The sequence below is a fragment of the Canis lupus genome, unplaced genomic scaffold, assembly GCF_011100685.1.
Source record: "Canis lupus familiaris isolate Mischka breed German Shepherd unplaced genomic scaffold, alternate assembly UU_Cfam_GSD_1.0 chrUn_S1731H1927, whole genome shotgun sequence".
Lineage (NCBI taxonomy): Eukaryota > Metazoa > Chordata > Mammalia > Carnivora > Canidae > Canis > Canis lupus.
The window spans coordinates 77,879-97,996 of NW_023330581.1; the positions used below are offsets into that span (position 1 = coordinate 77,879).

General features: G+C 40.8%; 1 long non-coding RNA gene across 2 annotated transcripts; it reads right to left on the bottom strand.

Annotated features, from left to right (window-relative positions):
* Nucleotides 1-7,327: 7,327 nt before the first annotated feature.
* Nucleotides 7,328-19,132, bottom strand: LOC119878566. Of its 2 annotated transcripts, XR_005387006.1 has the most exons (5): nt 18,822-19,132; nt 18,614-18,702; nt 13,333-13,469; nt 9,690-9,896; nt 7,328-7,436 (listed from the first exon to the last, which is right to left on the bottom strand). It is a non-coding gene; the product is annotated as an uncharacterized LOC119878566 (long non-coding RNA). The 2 variants fall into 2 exon arrangements; XR_005387005.1 differs by having other exon boundaries at nt 18,614-19,132.
* Nucleotides 19,133-20,118: the final 986 nt, after the last annotated feature.

The following is a 20,118-nucleotide window of genomic DNA, read 5'->3' on the forward strand; positions in this document are numbered from 1 at the left end:
TCAATAGCCAATATGATTAGGAATGACTCAGCCAGCCCTTGACCCTTAATGAATTACCAATTTCATGGGGATGGTTTAAGTAAAGTTCTGAAGTCAGCAGTACAAGGAATTCTATAATGCCAAGACAGTGTAAAACAGCAGTCTTTTCAGAAGAATTGGACTGGAACTGGAAGCCAACTATTCATGCTAGCATGGCAAGAGATTCACTAGCAGACACTCTGGGGATACAGAGGTGCCAACTCTTGGGATGACCTCACCATACATTCTGAAATCAAAAATAATACCTCTTGGGATTATGTTGAAGATCATCAGTAAGAGAAAGTCCCTGCCATTACTTTAAAAAACCCTGTAATTTCAATTGTCTATTACTATTAATAGAAACTCACCAATTCAATCAAAAGTCATGCTTTCTACAGAGTCGGTTTAGCGTCTTTCCTAATTAGGTTTCCATCAGCCACGTTCATAACATTCAGGGGGAGTGGAGCATTAAAGTTCATTGTTACGAAGCACTGGCCAAATCACTGACGATCAGTCACATATTCTCTATGCTCTCTACACGTGACTTTGCACCCTCTTAGTCTCCCACATCAAGACTCAATCCTAATCTTTGGTTCTTTCCCGAGATGGATGCTTAAATAAAGGATAACTCGGAGGAAGCAAGATGTGAGAGGAGAAAATCAGCAATGAAGTGGCAGTCTTCATTTTTCGTGCATTTACTAATTCATTACAGATTGAATAAATGAACCTTTTACATCATAAGACATCATATACACTAACGCTTGTTAACAGTATAGGGGATTGACTCAAAGTTTATTGGGGCGGGACAGAAGATTTTGAATGATGCCCAACATTTACCTTTTTAACATAAAAAGCTCTCTGACATCTTATAGTCTTTAATGAGAACTGATTCACATTAGTATATTTCAAGAAAGGGCGGAAAAGCACAAAACTGATTCCACTGGTAGTAGACCCAAGATATAACTGGCTTAGCAATCATGGCTGGAGGTCAGATTATTTACCAATTCTCTTGACATAACTCATTTAAAGATCACAGAGGCCTAGATTCATATATTTCCTTGACCACTGGAACAAATAATGTATACCTCATTCAGGAAGCTTCAAAAGGATAGTCAGATGATACAGATTCAAGAGTGGCAGCTCACCTCTGTGTTACCATGAAAAGTTAATGAGTTTACAAAGAACCACAGTGGGGTCACTAACCTTGGGGATTGCTTTCCTTATGATAATGCTGGTTGTCTCTGAGCCACACCTTCTCCCTCAGGGAAAGGTCATAGCACAAGTCCTTAATTTTGTTCACAATGGACTTGTAGAAAAACACCTGTGATTTGTATTTGGTGTCCAGGATGGATTTTGTAGGTAACCACATGATATGTTTATTCAGCACACAGACTCAATCGAACACAACAGAAAATCCCCCATATCGGAAGGTTCTGTATAGTCACCATTGACTTAAAATCCTGCAGTGAGGAAAGAGCCAGAGGAGACTGCACTCTTGTGAGCAAGTCAGACCAGGTGAAGTCATATGTGCACATACACATACGTAAACACACACACACACACACACACACACACACACAGAGTTATCCTCAGTGGTACTGGGCTTCCCCCACCTAGCAAGGTACAGAGGCAGAGCTCAGCAGACTAGATTAACCTTTCTTCCTCCTTACTGGCAACTCCAAATCCAGTACCCCTAACTTGTCCCCTATCATAACACATATTGCCATCAGGCACTCAGTGGCATATCTGGAAACCTGTGAGTTACCTTCCTTGTCTCTTTCATTTCCCACCTTCCTTCCTAGATTCCCCATGGTTACTGGTTATATAGCCTAAAATCTGTATCAAATGTTTCCACTTTATCCTACGTCCATTCGTCTTTATAAGTGACCTGCTGATTCTGACCACCATAACTTCCTGCCTGGATTAGCCTTCTAACTGTTCTCCTTGCCTCCATTCTAAGAGATTTGTATGTCTAGTTTGCTCCACAACATATTTGCTGAATTCTGAGGATGTACAGGAACACAAAGAGGCAAACCTGCAGTTTTGCCATGCTTAGTAAACAACCTACTAGAAAGAGGCAGAGGTCCAATGCGGGGAACTCATGAAAACCTTAGGAGGCATGGTGAATTGATACTGAGAATCTAAATCGCATTTCATCTGGTGGCACATCTCAATATAGTAAAAGCTAAGTCTGAGGCCCAGCATGGACTGTTGGCAGAAAGCTATGATTCCTTAGCTGACATAAATTAGCAGCCATTTCTGCTTAGTGACAAGGTGGAGGGTTTGGTGGACTTCAAACCATAGCCATTCTCCAATAAAAAAGGTGGTGCTGGGGTTGCTCAGTCGGTTAAGCATCTGCCTTCAACTCAGGTCATGATTCCAGGGTCCTGAGATTGAGCCCCGCATCGGAAGCAGGGAGCCTGTTCTCCTCCCTCTGTCATTCCCCCTGTTTGTGCTTTCTGGATCTCTCTTGCTCTTTGTCAAATAAATAAATAAAATATTTTAGAAAATAAATTTAAAAAGAAAGGCAGAGAAGAGTATTAGATGGGGTAGAAGACCAATGCTAAGCTAAATATTTGTGAAAACAAACAAACAAACAAACAAACAAACAAAAACCCTGAATTTCTAGCTGTTTTCTGGAGGTGAAGACACCAGAGATACCAGAATCTCAATTGAAAGTCATGGAGAATCACACCATGGTAGCAGGGGCTAGCCAAAAAAGACTGAATCTTACCACATCTGAAACACAGGCAAAACCCATGTCAGCCCTTGGTAAGACTGAGGTGGTCTGTTCTCTACTGATGATCCTAACAGAGGAAAAGGGAAATTTCTCTTTTGGAACTGGAACCATTGTATTTCCTCAATTATCTTCTATGCCATTTAGCATACAATAGAAGATTGTTGAACATGTGAAGATGGTTGGCCACACAGACTATGATGAAGCCATATAATTAAAATAATATAACATTAACACAAGGGAAAAACCAACAATAGATTAGAGTGGAGAGTCCAGGAACACACTGACAAATATAGTCAGCAATCTGTGGGCAAAGGGCACTCAGCAGAGAAATGAGTAAACAATGATCTTATCAATGAGTAATCCTTTGTCAACTGCATAGCTGTAGAGAAAGAATCATGATTGTATGTATCTTTACTTTATATTATACCATACTCAAAAATCTATTCAAGATGAATTACACATCAAAATGTGGCAGATGAATTAATTAAATAGTTTGTAAGAAAATATAGGAAAACATTTTTTGATGACTGATGCAGACTGTTTTCTTTAAGATTTTATTATTCATGAGAGACACAGACGAGAGAGAGAGAGAGAGAGGAGAGAGGCAGAGACACAGGCATAGGGAGAAGCAGGCTCATGCAGGGAGCCCAATGTGGGACTTCATCTCGGGACTCTGAGATCACACCCTGAGTCGAAGGCAGATCTGAGCCACCCAGGCATCCCGCAGACTGGTTTTCTTAAACCAATCCCCTCAAAATTTCTGAGCAGCTATTATTATGCAGGAATAAATTACAATCAAGAACCTCTGTACATTGAGAGACATATCACTAGGATAGTAAAGAGTAAAATCACATATAGGAAAATATACATATATGTGACACATGTCTCAGCAAGATTAGATATATAACAAAAAACTAAAACTAAACTAAAAACTCCCAAACATCAATATGAAAAAGACAGGAAACAGAATAGAATTCAAAAGATTTGAACAAATAATTTGCAAAAAGAGATACTGATATCCAAATGAACAAGTAACTTTAACAGTAATCAGGGGAAATACTTATTAAAATAATATTCCATAATCAATGGATATATAAATTAAAAAGATGTAAAATATTAAGTGTCGGTGTATGTGTAGTAAACCAAAACTCTTTTTCACTGCTGATAGAAGTATCAATTGATACAATTACTATGTAAAAAAAATTTGGCAGTATCTATTAAAGCTAAACTTTGCTGTCCTCAGAACTGGAGATGGGTCTGTATGCTCACTAAAAAACACAGAAAAGAATGTTTATAGAAGAAGGACTCATATTAATATCAAATTATATAGTTTAAATAATTGAAAAGTAAGTATATTATGGGAGAAATTTGAAAACATAATATTGAACAAAAAAAGATAGGCATAAAAAAAGGACACAGAATTGGATTCCATTTATATAAACTTCATATGAAGTATAAAACCAAGTAAAACCAATCAATGCTATGTAGTCAAAATAGGTTATCCTAGTGGAAGAACTGACTATAAGGGAGTATGAGTCAGGCCTCCGGGGAGCTGCTAATGCTCTCCTATTGATCGTAGTGCTCCCTACACAGGTGTTTTCATTTATGAAATCCTACAAGCAGTGCAGGGAATGATGTGGACACTTTTAATGTATACTACTTTTAAAAAAAATCCACGGTGAAGAAGAGATGGATGAGAATTACTGGAGAAAAAAAAATTTTTACAAAGTCTGATTAAGAGTTAACTTTCTTCTTTAGGAACAGCTCTGAGAAAGCTGGCAAGGTTAAATCAAGAGGGTAAGAATACCTACTTTAGGTACACAAGCCCTCCTCACATCCGTATGTGTAACAGCTTGACTATAGATAATTATGATGTCATTCCCTCTTGCATACCATCACACTCCCCAGGGTAACAATACTGCACTAGCAGAAAATGACAAGAATAATGCACCCCAGCAGCTGTTCTGGTTCAGGCCCCATGCCCAAAATATGACAGAGTCACTCATTCTTCTCTTGTGTAAAAGAAGCCACATAACAAATATCAAGGAGAAAGAAGCTTCATCACAACCATGCTAGTAAAATTCTACTGTAAAGAGATGAGAAAGAAATCTGTTTGGGAGCTCAGATTCTTTGGTTCAGTCAAAGAGATGATGCTCAAAGGGAAGAAGGAAATCAAACACACGGTATTTAAGGACCATTAGACTGAGTCCCAAATGGCAAGGACACAGAGGAGACCAAAAAGGAAGAACGACTAATCACATCCGTTAAAAGTACTAAGAACCACAAGGTAGACCTAGTTCTCATAAAGGGAGGGCAAAATGGCTATACATAACCTTTTCCCTCCCAACAGTCCCTGGTTGGCAAATCCCTAATCTTGTTTAAAGGCCAGCTCAAATATCAGCTCCTTATAAAGTCACTCCTTCCCTCTCCCGGAGACATTTTTGTCCTCACAGGACTTAGCACAAATCTTGATTATAATTACTATGTACTTATCACTCTAAATTGTATTTTTTTTATGCCTGTATAGCAGCTACAGCCTCCACAATATGTAATGTAACCTCCGGGGCAAAGCATCTTAGCAGGTAGCACAGTCATCCAAGATGTTTTAATAGTTTTATTACAAAAGGAATACATACACATGGCAAAAAAATTTCAAAACAACATAGACGAATATGAAAGGGATGGATAAACGTTTCTTCCCCATGATCTAGGTCATCGGTTAGCAAGCTTTTCTTGTAAAGGTCCAGATAGGAAGTATTTTAGGTGCAGTAGGACCTACGGTCACTGTTAGAGCTATTCAACTCTGCTGGTGCAAAAACAGCTATAGATGATGTGTAAAAACAGATGAACGAGATTGTGTTCCAATAAAATTTTACTTTGAAGAGCAAGTAGAAAACCAAATTTGTCACAGGGAACATAGTTTGCCCATCCCTATGCTCAGTGATGAGCTCGTGTCCCAAATTAATGACTGTTAAAGTTTCTTATAAAATGTACAGCCTGTTAGTTGAATATATCCTTTAAGCAGTCCCACTAACCAAAATGAAGCTTTTAAAGACTGCAAAAATAGAGGATCCCTGGGTAGCTCAGTGGTTGAGCATCTGCCTTCGGCTCACGGCATGATCCTGGAGTCCCGGGATTGAGTCCCACGTCAGGTTACCTGCGTGGAGCCTGCTTCTCCCTCTGTCTGTGTCTCTGCCTCTCTTTCTCTGTGTGTCTCTCATGAGTAAATAAATAAAATCTTTTAAAAAAGACACCAAAAATACACAATAATTGACTTGGTCTTCAAAGAGAAAAAAATTCCTAAATCACTCCCCCCTACCACCACAAAGAACAGGTATATGTGGTTAGGTAGCTACCAACTACCTTTGTGGAATGTCTGAAGAGTCAAAAAATAAAGCAAAGGTATTTAAGTCTTTGGGACCCCCATATCTCCTCAAATGCACAGTTTTCACCAGAAATGAAATTACTAATTCTAGTTTTATGCTCAGATGAGCCTATAAAATTATCTAACCCTTTCAATATCTAAATTATAACATAAGCTCTAATGCTAGGACTTGAAGCTTTTGTGGGCTGCCTAGAAATCTAACCACAAGGGTGAGTACTATTTCAAAAGTAAAACCCATTGCAAGGGACACTTGGGTGGCTCAATGGTTGAGTGTCTGCCTTTGGCACAGGGTGTGATAGCGGAGTCCCGGGATCAAATCCCACATCAAGCTCCCTGCTTCTCCCTCTGCCTGTGTCTCTGCCTCTTTCTCTGAATCTCTCATGAATAAATAAATAAAATCTTAAAAAAAAAATTGCAAGCCAACGGGAAAAAAATTGAAATACCCTTTCTTTGTAACATCAGAAACCACCAGCACATTCTTTCAAACGGGGACTGTGGTGGTGTACTGGTTACCCTTGTGCCTGCAACGGGGCATATATTTCAGGTCCTTTAGTAGTAAGACATGGTATCTATGGGGAAAAAAATAGAAATTATACCAAAACTTTAAAAAAAAACATAAAACAAAATGAAAAACACCCAACTTATTAGTAAGAAAGGTTCTAGTGGATGTAAGATCAAGTCCCACTCTAGAACTTTTGAAAACTCTGATGAGTTACAAGTTCTCCACTGTCACTGGTTTCCCTCAGTTTCTCACTCTGCCTGTGATTCTCTCCTTGGATCTCTGGGTCTCCATGTTTTGACATAGTCCTGTTCCCTCTCCCTCTCTCTCCCTTCCTCCTGCTCTCTCCCTCTCACTCTGGTTCTATCATAGTCTTTGGGATCTTTTCTCTTTGTCTGTCTCTCTGTACCTCAATTGCTGTCTATTCTGTCTTCTCTTTCTCCTTTTGTCTGGTTGCCTTTCATTTAAGCACTTCAATCAGCAAGGTTCTTTTCCATTGCCATGCAAGACCTTCTAATTATTCATATTCCTGGGTGAGGAGTTACAGGTAAAATATGAGTGCTTTACTCACAGTATTCATATGGCTAAGGGTGCATGCATGTGTGTGTGTGTGTGTGTGTGTGTGTGTGCAATATGAATATGTACATGTAGATAAATACATAGATGAGTATCAAGTAATGTCTGAGATTTAAATTGAGATATATGTTTTCTTTGTTGGACTTACAGGTCACCAGAATGTCTAGTATATAGTATACAGTCTTGTTGGTACAAGAACCTCCATATCTGTCTCTTTTCTAAAACAAAAACAAAAACAAAAACAACTGATGAGGAAAGGCCTAGATGCATCGACTATCACACAATCAGAAAAAAAAAAATACAAAGTGATCTCCTTACCACCTTTGTCATCAAAAATATCTACCAACACTAGTAATTAGAGATTTGAGTTTTTTTGGTGAAATCTAGGTGCCTAGAATTAAGTATAATGAAGCTTATAAGGTTAATGATCTTTTTATGTTTGGTTTAAAATATTTTTAAGTAATAAAATTAGCATATATTCATATAAGAAACATCAAAAAACTCAATCTAAATGATACTTAAGATAGTCACAATCAATGATAATATTTGAGTTTTATCTTTCCAAATTCTTTTCACATTTTCTTTCTTTCCGTTTACAAAAAAGTTTACTGAGCCCCTATTATGTACCAGATGCCCTGTTAGATATTTAGAATACACCAGAGAACACAACAGACAAAAATTTTTACCCTCATGGAACTTAAAATCTTACTATTTTAAAAATATATGTATATTTATACATATTTATATATTGCTTTGCTGTGTAAAATTTTAAAATCATTAAATACAGATCTATATAATATGTTTAATGGGTATATAATATTTTATCACACTAATGCACAAGAACATGGGTATTGTTTGCTTTTGTGGACCAAGAAAAGTCCAAAAAAATAAAAACAAACCCAAAAATCACACAAGAATTTAGTATTTACTCTGAGAGAATATTTATTTATTTTAAAAACTTTACTTATTTACTCATGAGAGTAAACTCATGTCTCTCTCTGTGTCTCATGAGAGACATAGAGAGAAAGGCAGAGACATAGGCAAAGGGAGAAGCAGGACCCCTGAAGGGATCCTGATGCAGGACTTGATCCCAGGACCCTAGGATCACGACCTGAGCCAAAGGCAGATGCTCAACCACTGAGCCACCCAGATGCCCCTGAGTATTTATTTATAAATGCTGTGAGGGATATATAGAAAAAAGGACAAAAAAAAAACATTTTTAAAAGATGAATGAGGGTCTCAGCCCTCTAAAACATGAAAATGGACAAGGAAGAGAGTATAATTATAGAAGAAAGATAATATGCATTACACATCTGCTAAGGGGGCATTAGATGTGCTTACTTTAACATGTTATTAATTCAGTGATGACAGCAACAGCAACTACTACTACTACTACTACTACTACTACTACTACTAATGCAGCTAATATTTATTACTATGTGCCAGGTACTGCATTAAGGGCTACCAAGCCATTTAAGATTGTACGAACCCTTTAAGAATATTTTTACATATAAGGAAATAGAGGCATAGAGTCAGTTATTTTCATGAAGTCACAGAGCTAATTAATGATGAAGCAGTATTTCAAACCCAAGAAGTCTGTTTCCAGAGTCTTTGCTACTAATCACTATTATTAGAGTTAAAAAATTGCACCATATTTTATCTTCAGAACACAAATCTTATTTATGTGGATAAACAAGAAAGATGGTACCAAAAACTCATTTCCATTTTACAAACTACAAAGTGTTTATTTCCAGAGAAAGGTATTGTATTTCCTCTTTCTGACATCTTATACATGCATCATCACCTCTCCTCCAGCCTGCTTCAGAGGGTTGTACCCCAATATATTCAGATTCTTTTGAGAAGTTATAGATAGCTGTGGACTTCAACTTTTTCCAAAAAAAAAAAAAAATGCTCATATACACGCAATGTGTAGGCAATCTCAGAAAGTTCATGGGCTCTGAAGCCTTACAGAAGAATTCCCTAGGGAAATATTTTTCAAACTTTAGTGTTACTAAGAATCACCTAGGGGATTATTAAAACATCAATAACCCTGCTCACTCTTCTGCCCCCATCAACAGAATAAATACTAATTCCAGAGGCTACATTTACTTAAAACACCCCAGGTTATTTTAAATGTGGGGGGGCAGAGGACCATCTCTGAATGTAGTTTCAGTTGCCAGTTGGAGAACCCAAGGCTGCTCAGTTCAAAATCCCTCTATCTACCCAGAGCTAGTCAGGTAGAGATTAGAGGCAGCATTTCCAAACCCGAGTGACAAAAACCCTTCCCTTGATTCTAATCGAGAGAAAGAAGTGAAGAAATAAGCAAAAGACCTTTGACTTTCCAAACAGGCAAGCCCTGGATCAGATGACTAATAAGTTTGGGTTCCCATCTCCTCTCTCATTCTAATTAGAGAAAATGACTAGAGCCGTCAAGCCTTTGGCTCATGAGTACAGTATGATCAGACAATTACCTGATAGCATGCCTGATGTTAGAGTGAGTATCCACACTGTCCATGCTGTCTCTCTAAGGTCAGTAGCCAGCAGGAAGAAATCAAATGCCAGCTTCCACACGTTCATCCTTCCTGGAGAACAAGCTGGAGATGACATTTTAGTGATGCTACAGGAGTCATTCACAGGAATGGGTGGGCATCATGAAAAGAATAAAAGAGGCCAGTAACCTGAGAACAGAGTAAACATGGAAAGGGGCACAATTAGAATCTTCTGTTCATGCCAAGGGCTCCCCTACCATCACTTGAACTGGCTTAGGAATTCCTCTTTAAGAAACTTCAGCATGAACCCAATACACAAGGGCAGTGTGACAGTAGAAAGAGCTTTGGAGTCAAAGTCAAAGCAAAACTCAAATTGCTGATCTGTCGCCTTTTGGCTAGATAATTTGTGGCGGCTTTCTTAACCTCTCTGGAGGCAGAGCTGGGGCTGGACTTGGGTCCCTCAACTCTGACCTCAAAACTCAGCATTTCTTGGTAGCTGGACCCCTATGCCTCTTGAGTAGTAGATCTTACAGACATGTGGAAGAAACACATTTACCAAAGAGAGACTCAACCAGGAAGACTGGTGAAGACTGAACCAAACCAGTCTATGCCAAGGTGGACCACAGTGCTGACCTGACCTTTCACTAACTTTTTTCCTCACTATAACACTAAAAAAATCACACCAAAGGGTGGAGATTTGACGTGCTCATGAGACATGCAGTGCATGATGAAGCATGTTCCACCCACTGTGCCTGCATGCCTCATTTCCTGTATCTCCCACCCCTACATACTTAGACATCACTCCTTTGCCACCTCAGGCTCTTTAGAAACATGCCTCAAATTGGGCTCCCTGTGAGGAGCCTGCTTCTCCCTCTGCCTATGTCTCTGCCTCTCTCTGCGCCTCTCATAAATAAATTAAAAAAAAAAAATCCTTGACCAGATTTTGGGATGCCTGGTGGCTCAGTGGTTAAGCTTCTGCCTTTGTCTCAGGTCGTGATCCTGGAGTCCTGGGATTGAGTCCCACATCGGGCTCCCTGCATGGAGCCTGCTTCTCCCTCTGCCTATATCTCTGCCTCCCTCTGTGTGTCTCTCTTGAATAAATAAAATCTTTAAAAAAAGAAACATGCCTCACCTTCTGTTCTGAGAGCCAGCCTGAAGGATCCTTTCCTTTGTTTTTCTCACATGTGCTTGAGCATAAGCCCCAAAAGCCTTGCCTGGAACTCCCATTTGTCCTCTAGTAAATTTCTGCTCAAGGACCCCAGTCATTAATACTCCACTCAGTTTCCACAGTGTTAGAATGGGGATAATTCCTACTTCAGAGGGTTGTTGTAAGGATTAAATTAAATAACATAGTGATGATATTTTGCAAATGTTCTTATAGAGGGTTGCTCAAAAGATATGGTGACTTTTTTTTTTTTAGATATGGTGACTTTTATTACTGTTGTTAAAGGTCAGCTTCTGAAATATCATACTATAGAGCGTATCAGGGTGGAGTAGAATCATTACTCTAGTGTTCAGCAAACTCCCCTCTGCCTTGTCTCCAACCCCCAGCCTCAATCAGATACAAGAAGAGCAAAGGGAGCCATTGATGACTGATTTATAATTGTCAGCATAAAACATAACACTTCTATCATGAGGCAATGACATCTGACTTGAAGTAAATCTTAATAGTTCCCTCAATGGCCACTTCATAAGGCCAGTAATGACCCCTCAATCACCCTGAATCAGACAATTTGTTCTGAAGCCCAGCACATATCACCTGTATCAGTTCTCCTGGACCCCAGGAGCCCTGTGCCCAATCCCAATGGTACTCCCTGATGTGCAGGAATGCTGGCTTCAGCCAAAACATAACTCTGTCCCCAGCCCATGGCAAAAAGGCCTGAGCAAGTCCAGATATCAGTGGAATTCTGCATCCTAAATTTTAGTCTCCCCTTCTTCCAACACCTTACATGTAAACCACACTGCTAGACCAGCCATCTCTCAGCTTCATCTCCCACAAAATGTCGGTAATCATATCTGTCCTTCTTATCTCTTAGGACTATGATGATAATAAAACTGAAGAAACATGACAAAATTCTTCAAAGTGAAGCATTTTGAATAGTAAAAAGGCATATTACTGATCTAAGGTAGTAGAAAAATATTCAGTAGATCTCAGCAGAAGCAGAGACAAGACAGCTTTGATGTATATGTAAAAACTACGTAGTTTCCTATAAGAGCATCCAGGTCCTTTTATCTCTATCAGAATTTTAGAATAATGCCTGTTCTTTCAGTATGAACCTTGAATAGTAAGATTTCACTTTTGTTGCCAAGCTTTTAACCATTGCATCTATAGGGGCCAAGAGCAGGCTACCCCCAAATGTGCTACTTTGGCCTATTCATCAATAGGCCAAAATATTCATTCATTCATTCATCAATATTCATTTTAAATAAATGTCACTTACGAGACAGCCATTGCAAAAATAACGCTCTGATCGCCCCTGCCTCTCAACCTGTCTTAGACTCCAGAAAGCAAGAAATCAATCTCCCAAGTGAAAAGTTCCTTCCCTGTAATACGGGTAAAGAGAATCTTTGCTCTGTAAGAAATCTGAGCCAGGGAGACTATATAAACAACCCTTGTTACTTTTTTATTCTTTTATTTTCCCAGCCCAAATTCTGTTTAGAATTCCTTACCAATTGTAGCTCCCAAAGTTACATTTTCTCATCCTGTCAATTCCTCATAGATTTATTGTCTCTTTGTCGAAAAAAGTGTAAAAACCTCCTGAGCTGGTCATTTCTTGAAGTCTTAATTTCATTATTGTGCCTCTGTGTGCACTTTAGTTTGTTTTTTTGTTTGTTTGTTTGTTTTTGTTTTTCATCTGTCTCATGCCAATTTAATTCCCAAACCAACTGGAAGGAGCTTAGAAGAAACAAGGAAACTTCTTCCTCTCCTAGACATGTATCTGATGTAAGCAGAATCTACACTCTGCAGTGGCTGGCACATTCTGAGGAGTCTGGTTCCTCCTCACATTGCTCCTCCAAAGCTCTTCCAGGCTCTCACTTTTGGCTGCTGCAGGGATGATGTCTGGCCAGTATGCCTTTGGAGACACAGATGCATCCTTCACACTTTCAAGAGGTATGCGACAATGATCAAGATACACATAAAGAAAAGCCATAGTATTTGTATATAAATTTAAAGACATAAGGCAAAGTGGCATTTTGGGGAGCCTGGCTCAGGATGTCTCTGATAGAGTTTACTAAATAAAAGACAATCTTTGTTTTGAAAACAAGTCAGGATAAAAAGAAGCTATGACATCCAAGATGAGATTTAAATGTGCAAATAAGGGCAATGATATCTTTAAGGGATGGCGTGGGGTTTTTTTGTTTGTTTGTTTTTGTTTTCAGGGGGCATGAATTTTCAATTTCTCATTGGGCATGCAATATATCCTTAATCGTTCAAACCTGATGTCATATATTAAGGGATTTCCTCTCTACACGTGCTCTTGCAGTTCTTTTGCCTAACATGAACTGTGGCCACCTCAAAATTCCCCTTTTAAAGTTCTCACTACTATTATTCCTTGTTCAAATTAAGCACCACCCTTGTCAAAAAGCCTTCTTAACCATCCCTACCAGAAGGTTCCCACCTCACCTTTAGTCCTCTAGAAGTTCTCCCATGAGAAGACGTGCATCTTCTACTGCCTCATGTGAATTCGTTCATGACTTTTTATACCATGCTACTCACACCTCTCTATCAGTGCCTGGAACAACTTAGGTTCTCAGCGATATCTGTAGAATGAAAAGTTAATAAGATTATTTGCATAAAGCTGTTAGTGTTGTCCCTGGCACATAGTACTACTTAAATGTTAGCAATTATTCATATAAATAAGAAAACACTCCACGCATTTTTGTGCCCAAATCTATGGTTTCGTGTCTAATTCTATTCTATTCATATCCTTTTTCTTTAAAAGATATGAATCTTCCTGAGTCTTTTAAAAAAGTTTTTATTTAAATTCCAGTTAGTTAACTTACAGTATAATATTGATTTCAAGTGTACAATATAGTGATTCATCACTTCTATACAATACCTGGTGCTCATCAGAACAAGTGCCTTCCTTAATCCCCATCACTTATTTAACCCATCCCCCACCCCACCCCCAAAGTCAATATTTAATTATCTTTGATAGAAGGTATCAGCAAATTCCAAAAAGAAGTATAATTTCTATTCTTAGATTATGCATTTTTCAGCTAAAGATTGCGTGTTTGCCAACACAAAGGTGATATAAAATAAACTACTACATCTTTCTTACTACAAATACCAGTACCTTATTTAAATAGTGGGTTTCAAACTTCAGGAATTTATGTAAACACATATGTATGTGAACAATAGGAAAATACCTAATCATGTGAAATAGAAGGCTTGCTTACTCCAAAGTCAAGGACATAGATCAATGTTTCATCTTTGTTCCCCCAAAACTTAACTTATAAGCTACGAGTGCAACACTCTCAAACTGAAAACACTAACATATTGTGTCTGACCTGGGTGGAGCTTCAGAGAAAGAACTGACTATGTGTCATCAGAAAGCAGAAAGCATGTAGTCTCCCTACTTTTAAGATCGCTAGTAGGGGGATTCAAACTGGTCCCTCTTGCCTCACATCTTATGCTTTTCTCCTCTATAGCATCTCACTTTCCATGTCCAATGCATTTGCCTTCATAATTAGGATCAGAACCCTGATCAGGAAAAGAAAACTGTAAGTTTGTTAAAGAAAGCTAATTCTATTAAAATTTAAAAGGTCAGGTGAAGAAAATCGTATATAAATGATCACAGCTGATATCAAACGAAAATCAGATTTTTTTGTTGACTCATAAATGTATAAAGTAAGACTAGGTCTTAAAATTTTCCCATCAATTTATGCTCAGTGAATCACTCAAGAGTTGATTTTCAGGCTCTCTAAAGATGAAGAGGAGAGTGTGAGAACAATGCAATCACTACTGCAGCTCAGGAATGAAATCTGACAGGTATGTATTAGGAGCATTCCTTTTTCTCAAGGAGATAGAGCATCCATAACTGATGTGCCTTCTCCCAACCTCCTCTGAAATCCATTCACGATGAATAATTTTACAAACAGATCTCAACTGGCTCTGATTTCTATGTCCTATATTAAAATGTATCAGGCAAGCATAGATTCTGGAGGCAGATCAAAAAAGTTTACAAATTGTGCTCTGTCCCTGACACTCTCATAAGAGCCTGAACATCTGACTTATTCTTTCTGAACCTTAGTTTTCTGTTTGGTGTAATGGAAGCGATCATTCAATCCTCACAAGATTATTATGATATTTTTTTAAATGATGAATATAAGACATTTTACAACAACAACAAAAAATACCGGCCTGGTTTTATTGTCAAGTTTGCATTGATACATCTCAGGTTTAAAAATACCTGAAGGAGAAGATGCGCATGTCAAATAACCAGATAGTCCTACAATTTGATAAACGCGATATTAATATCATCATAAGGACATATGTATGCAGATGATTGTCTATGAGCAATGTTGCCAGTGAGAAATAGAGAGTAAGAAACTGAAGCATTTTAAATCACATTCAGCATAAAATGTGAGGAGACAATATTAATGCTTATACTATCTACCTAACAAGAATTTCATAGGCACTAATGAGCTAGTGCTGGTTAGCATTTTGAAACCCAGTGGAGGAAAGAATAATACACACAACACACCCCACAAGGCAGTGACTATAATCATATGAAGTTAGATCATGTATAAAATGAGCTGTGTAGAAGCAATATGTTCTTGCTCCTGACAAATTGTCTGTACTTAGGATCCTGAATGCCACAGCATTCCCTCATTTGGTCCAAATCTTGCTAAGGTCCCCATCAAGAAAGTCTGCCCTGTATGACAGGGCTACAAATGTCAATACCTGAATTTAAATAATGGCTCAAAATCTTCAAAATTCCTCTGAACTTTCTCTCATTCTTTCTCTCTTATACACACACACACACACACACACACACACACACAATAAAGAAAGGTTTAGTCATGTGCAAGGCAAAAGTTATGCCCCCAAATGGCTGCCCCAAGAGCATCAGCAACATGCACTAGGAAGGAGGCAAGAAGAGGGAAAGTAGTCAATGAAACCATAACCATTCAGGAAAAAAAAAAAAAACATTCAGAATTCCTGAAATGTTATATGGGCCGTCTATAATCACCCCACTTTAATTTAGCATAATCATTAGTCTTTTTATGGGTTTTTAACTAAACTAAACTAAAGATCAGACAGTTTTAAAAGATGTGTGACACCTGGGCCTCTTTCTCTTTCTTTTCTTTTCTTTTCTTTTTTCTTTGCTTTTCTTTCTTCCCTCCCTCCCTCCCTCCCTCCTTTCTTTCGTTCTTTCTTTTCCTTTTTTTCTTTCTTTTCTTCTTCTTTCTTTTCTTTTTTTCTTTCTTCTCTTCTTTCTCTTTCTTCTTTCTTCTTTCTTTCTTTCTTTCTTTCTTTCTTCTGATTTTATTTATTTATTTGAGAGAGAGGGAGAAAGAGAGGGAGAACAGGGGGAGAGGGAGAGGGAGAAGCAGACTCCCCACTGAGTAGAAAGCTTGACTCTGGCTAGATCCCAGGATTCTGGGAACATGACGTGAGCTGAAGGCAGGCATTTAACTGACTGAGCCACCCAAGTGCCCCTGCCCCACTTCATTCTGAGGAAGAAAATTGAGGTGGCAAATCATGAATTTCTGATTTTTGTCTTCATGTTTGGGGTTGATGAACTATTCCCTTTACTGATCTGAGAGAAAGAAAGGTATTGGAAATGACAGTGACACAAATATGTAGGGAACTTATCACAACAGTGTCCTTTCATGTGTATCAAGATCTATCATTCTGCCAATTAATTCTGATTAGCACTGACCTCACTTTACAGATGAAGAAATCTAAATTCAGATTATTGCCTCAACTTGCCAAAGGTACTTGACAAATAAAGAGGGCTAGAACTCAAATTTCCAGTCTTTTTCATTACATTAAGTTGCCTCCATCTGGGAGGTTTCCTCTGCTTCTATACTATCCAATTTACAAAAATAATTACTTTCTTCGTAATGCTGAAACAGATATATCTGGATAGACGAAATTGATTAGCTCTACTTTTGAGGACAGAGATCGAAAGAGAAGGTTATGGGGTAGGTGTGTGTGAGGGTTAAAATAAAAAACAAAGGACTTCAGGCAAGAGAGAAAGGTCACTAGTTAGCAGACTTTGAGTGCTCAAGCATCAGTCACTACCCTTATTACTGACAACAATAAGTAACCCTAGTAGACCTACTGCATGTCGCCATCCAAAATTTGACCCACGCTGTCCCTATATAATTTGTAAGCACAATTACATGACCATGCTGGCAACACCCCCGCATGCACACACACACACACACACACACACACACACACACACTACAGTTTAGTAATTACTTAAGTGAACAAGTATCTGGTTTGCCAAGGATGCATCTTCCCCTCTCTCATTCTCTTTCAAGATTAGGTGAGGGATAATTTACAGCTTGGAAAACAGCATGCATTTCTAGTCCAAAGTCTTTTGCTTCACAGCACCTACGTATTTGATGTGTCCAAAACTTCCCTTTACAGTCAGAAATTGTGAGCTAACTATTCGAAGAAGTGGAAAAGTTCTAAAAATTTCAAACTTAAATGGAGTGAATAATTTTAGCAGTGATGATATTAAAGATGTGATTATTAAAGTAGGGAGTAAGAGCAAAGATCTCCAGGAGCTCCATGGAAATAACCTCCGCTTCAATGGTTTAAGTAAATGTGTGTGAGAACAACATATGGACCAGCATCTGTATCCTCAAGGGTAGATATTAGAGCATTCTGGATGCTCTCAGGACAGGGCTAGGAATATTAACTCTTGTTATTGTGATTTGCATCAATATATTCTAAACCTATATTCATTCCTATTGAACAGATTTCACCTTAAAATACTAAAAATTTCTATTTCAAAAGCTCAGTATGAGCATAACTATGGTGGGAAGGTTTCTAGCAATAATATTACAAATGAAGTCATGGTAGAAGGCGCTAACCTGAATAATCTGCGCGTATTTCAAAGAATAAACTCTCAATTTCCTGATTGAATCTACCACTCATTTATGTTTATTTTTTGCCTGCCCTTGTTCATAATGTTCTCAATGTCTGCTTTATGGTAGCCTAGAGAACTTTCATGCACTTTTTGAATGGTTTTAATCATAACCACCAAAGCTGTTGTTTCACCAGTCTGCCAAAGAGAGTTTCCAGGTTCACTTTAAACTGACAGCTGAAGAACTGCAGATATATTCCCCAAATTCTAAAACTTCCTCTGGCATGGCCCAAAATCACTGATGTTCACCTCTACAAGCCACTCTGTGGGCAGCAAAACCCCACCACACCTACTGTCCTCCGTGTCAGCCTCCTGTAATCTAGCAATCTCTTCACCTCATGAGGGAGGGTCAAGCCTTTATTTGTGTTCTTCACTGGAGGAGGTCAAATACTGGAGGACAACAAGGGGTTGCTGTCACTGGGGTATTGATGTTTCTAGGAATGGATCACACTGGAAAAGCACACACGCCCTCAAAAGGCTGAACGGGCAACGGGCTCTCTCTGTAACTTGCATCTCCAGTGCCCAGAGAGAGGGACTACACCCAAAAGACAATGACCATCCCACTGCAGTTCTCATCCACGTTAAGTTACTTTACTAATATGTCATCTTGGACTTACTCAAGCCATCAGTAAGTCTGCAAAGTCTGCAGCCCGGAAAGGGGAACTCATTCCACCGAGTATCAGGCGGCCCTACAAGTTAACCCTCTCATCCCCGCATTCCAGATACTTCCTTACAAACCCCCTCTTTACCTGCTCTTCAACCCCACAGACCATTGTGACAGGGGGTAGGATTTACCTGCTAATTTGGAAGTTTCTTTCATGGTTGGGGCTTGGAGAAGATAGATGTCCCGGAGGGATGGAAGCATTCTGGAGGTGACACTGTTCCTGGGGAAGTAAGTTGGGCAGTGGCTTCGCTTCGCGCAGTTCCCGAGTAAGAAGCTTCAAACACCCCTGTCCACCTGCCTCTCCAACACACTTTAGCGCTTACCCTCCTCACCCCTCACCTCTTTCATCACCCCCCATCCTGCCCCTTCTCCACTCGTGACACCGTGGCTGCCAGCCAAGTGGAGCGTCCTTTGTGTGCGGAGTTCCCGGTCCCCTCCAACGTGCTGATCCTCAGCTCAGCTCCTCCAGCCCCGAAGCTTTGTGTCTCTCTTGCGGAGGAGTCCCGGGGTCCCGCTGCTTAAAGTCTCTCCGGGGCTTCCACTTCTGCGGGCCTCCGGTTCCCCGCTCGGCGCCAGAGGCGCCCCCGAAGGGGAGGGGGTGCAGCAGCCCGGCGGGGTCCGGGGGCCCGCGGGGTGTGGAGGGGGCCGCCGCCGAGCGCCCGGGACGCGGAGGACCCGTCGGCCCCCTGGGGAGCCCTCCCGCCCCGAGGAGCGCGCTCAGCCCCGGGGGAGCCCCCCGCCCCGAGGAGCGCGCTCAGCCCCCGGGAGCCCCCCGCCCCGAGGAGCGCGCTCAGCCCCTGGGGAGCCCCCCCGCCCCGAGGAGCCGCGCTCAGCCCCCTAGGGAGCCTCCCCCGCCCCGAGGACGCGCGCTCAGCCCCTGGGGAGCCTCCCCCGCCCCGAGGAGCGCGCTCAGCCCCTGGGGAGCCCCCCCGCCCGAGACGGAAGCCCCCGGGGAGCCGCCCCCCCGCCCCGAGGGAGCGCGCTCAGCCCCGGGGAGCCCCGCGCCCGCTTTCCCTCGGGAGCCTGGAGCGCCGGGCGGCTGGGGCGGGCGCTCAGGACCCCAACTCGGTCCAAGTTGGGGCGCGCGGGGCGCGGGCGGAGGCGGGGCGCGCGGGGCCAGGCGCAGCCCACGTGGGCTGCGGCGGGTCTCTGGACCCCGGGCCGCTGCATGCAGAGCCCCCGCGGGGCGGGGAGTGCCGGGCTCTCCGGGGTCCCCGGGGCTCGGCTGCCCGCCGGGAAGGGGCTGTGAGCGCCGGGGACCCTCCCGCTCCTGCTGTCCTCTCGCTTTGTTCCCCCCCGTCCACTGCCTGGATCTCCTTTGCAGCCAGGGCTCTTGCCAGCGTCTTTGGGAGGAAGGGACTGAAGGATTCCTCCCCTTCCTCTTAGTCTCCGTGAATTGGCACTTTGATCTAAGCTAGAGCGCCAGCCGCGCGTCTGGGCTCTGGAGGGACGCGGAAGGGCAGCCGAGGGAAGGGTGTGAGGTTCTGTGTAAGATCCCAGATAGACCCATCTTAGATAGAACATAGTTCTATCTTTTGTGGACCTTTTATAGAGGTAAATAGAAATATATTCTATCTATCTAAGATCGATCTATCATCTACCTCTGCAATGATGATGATGGTATGTGTATTTAGAC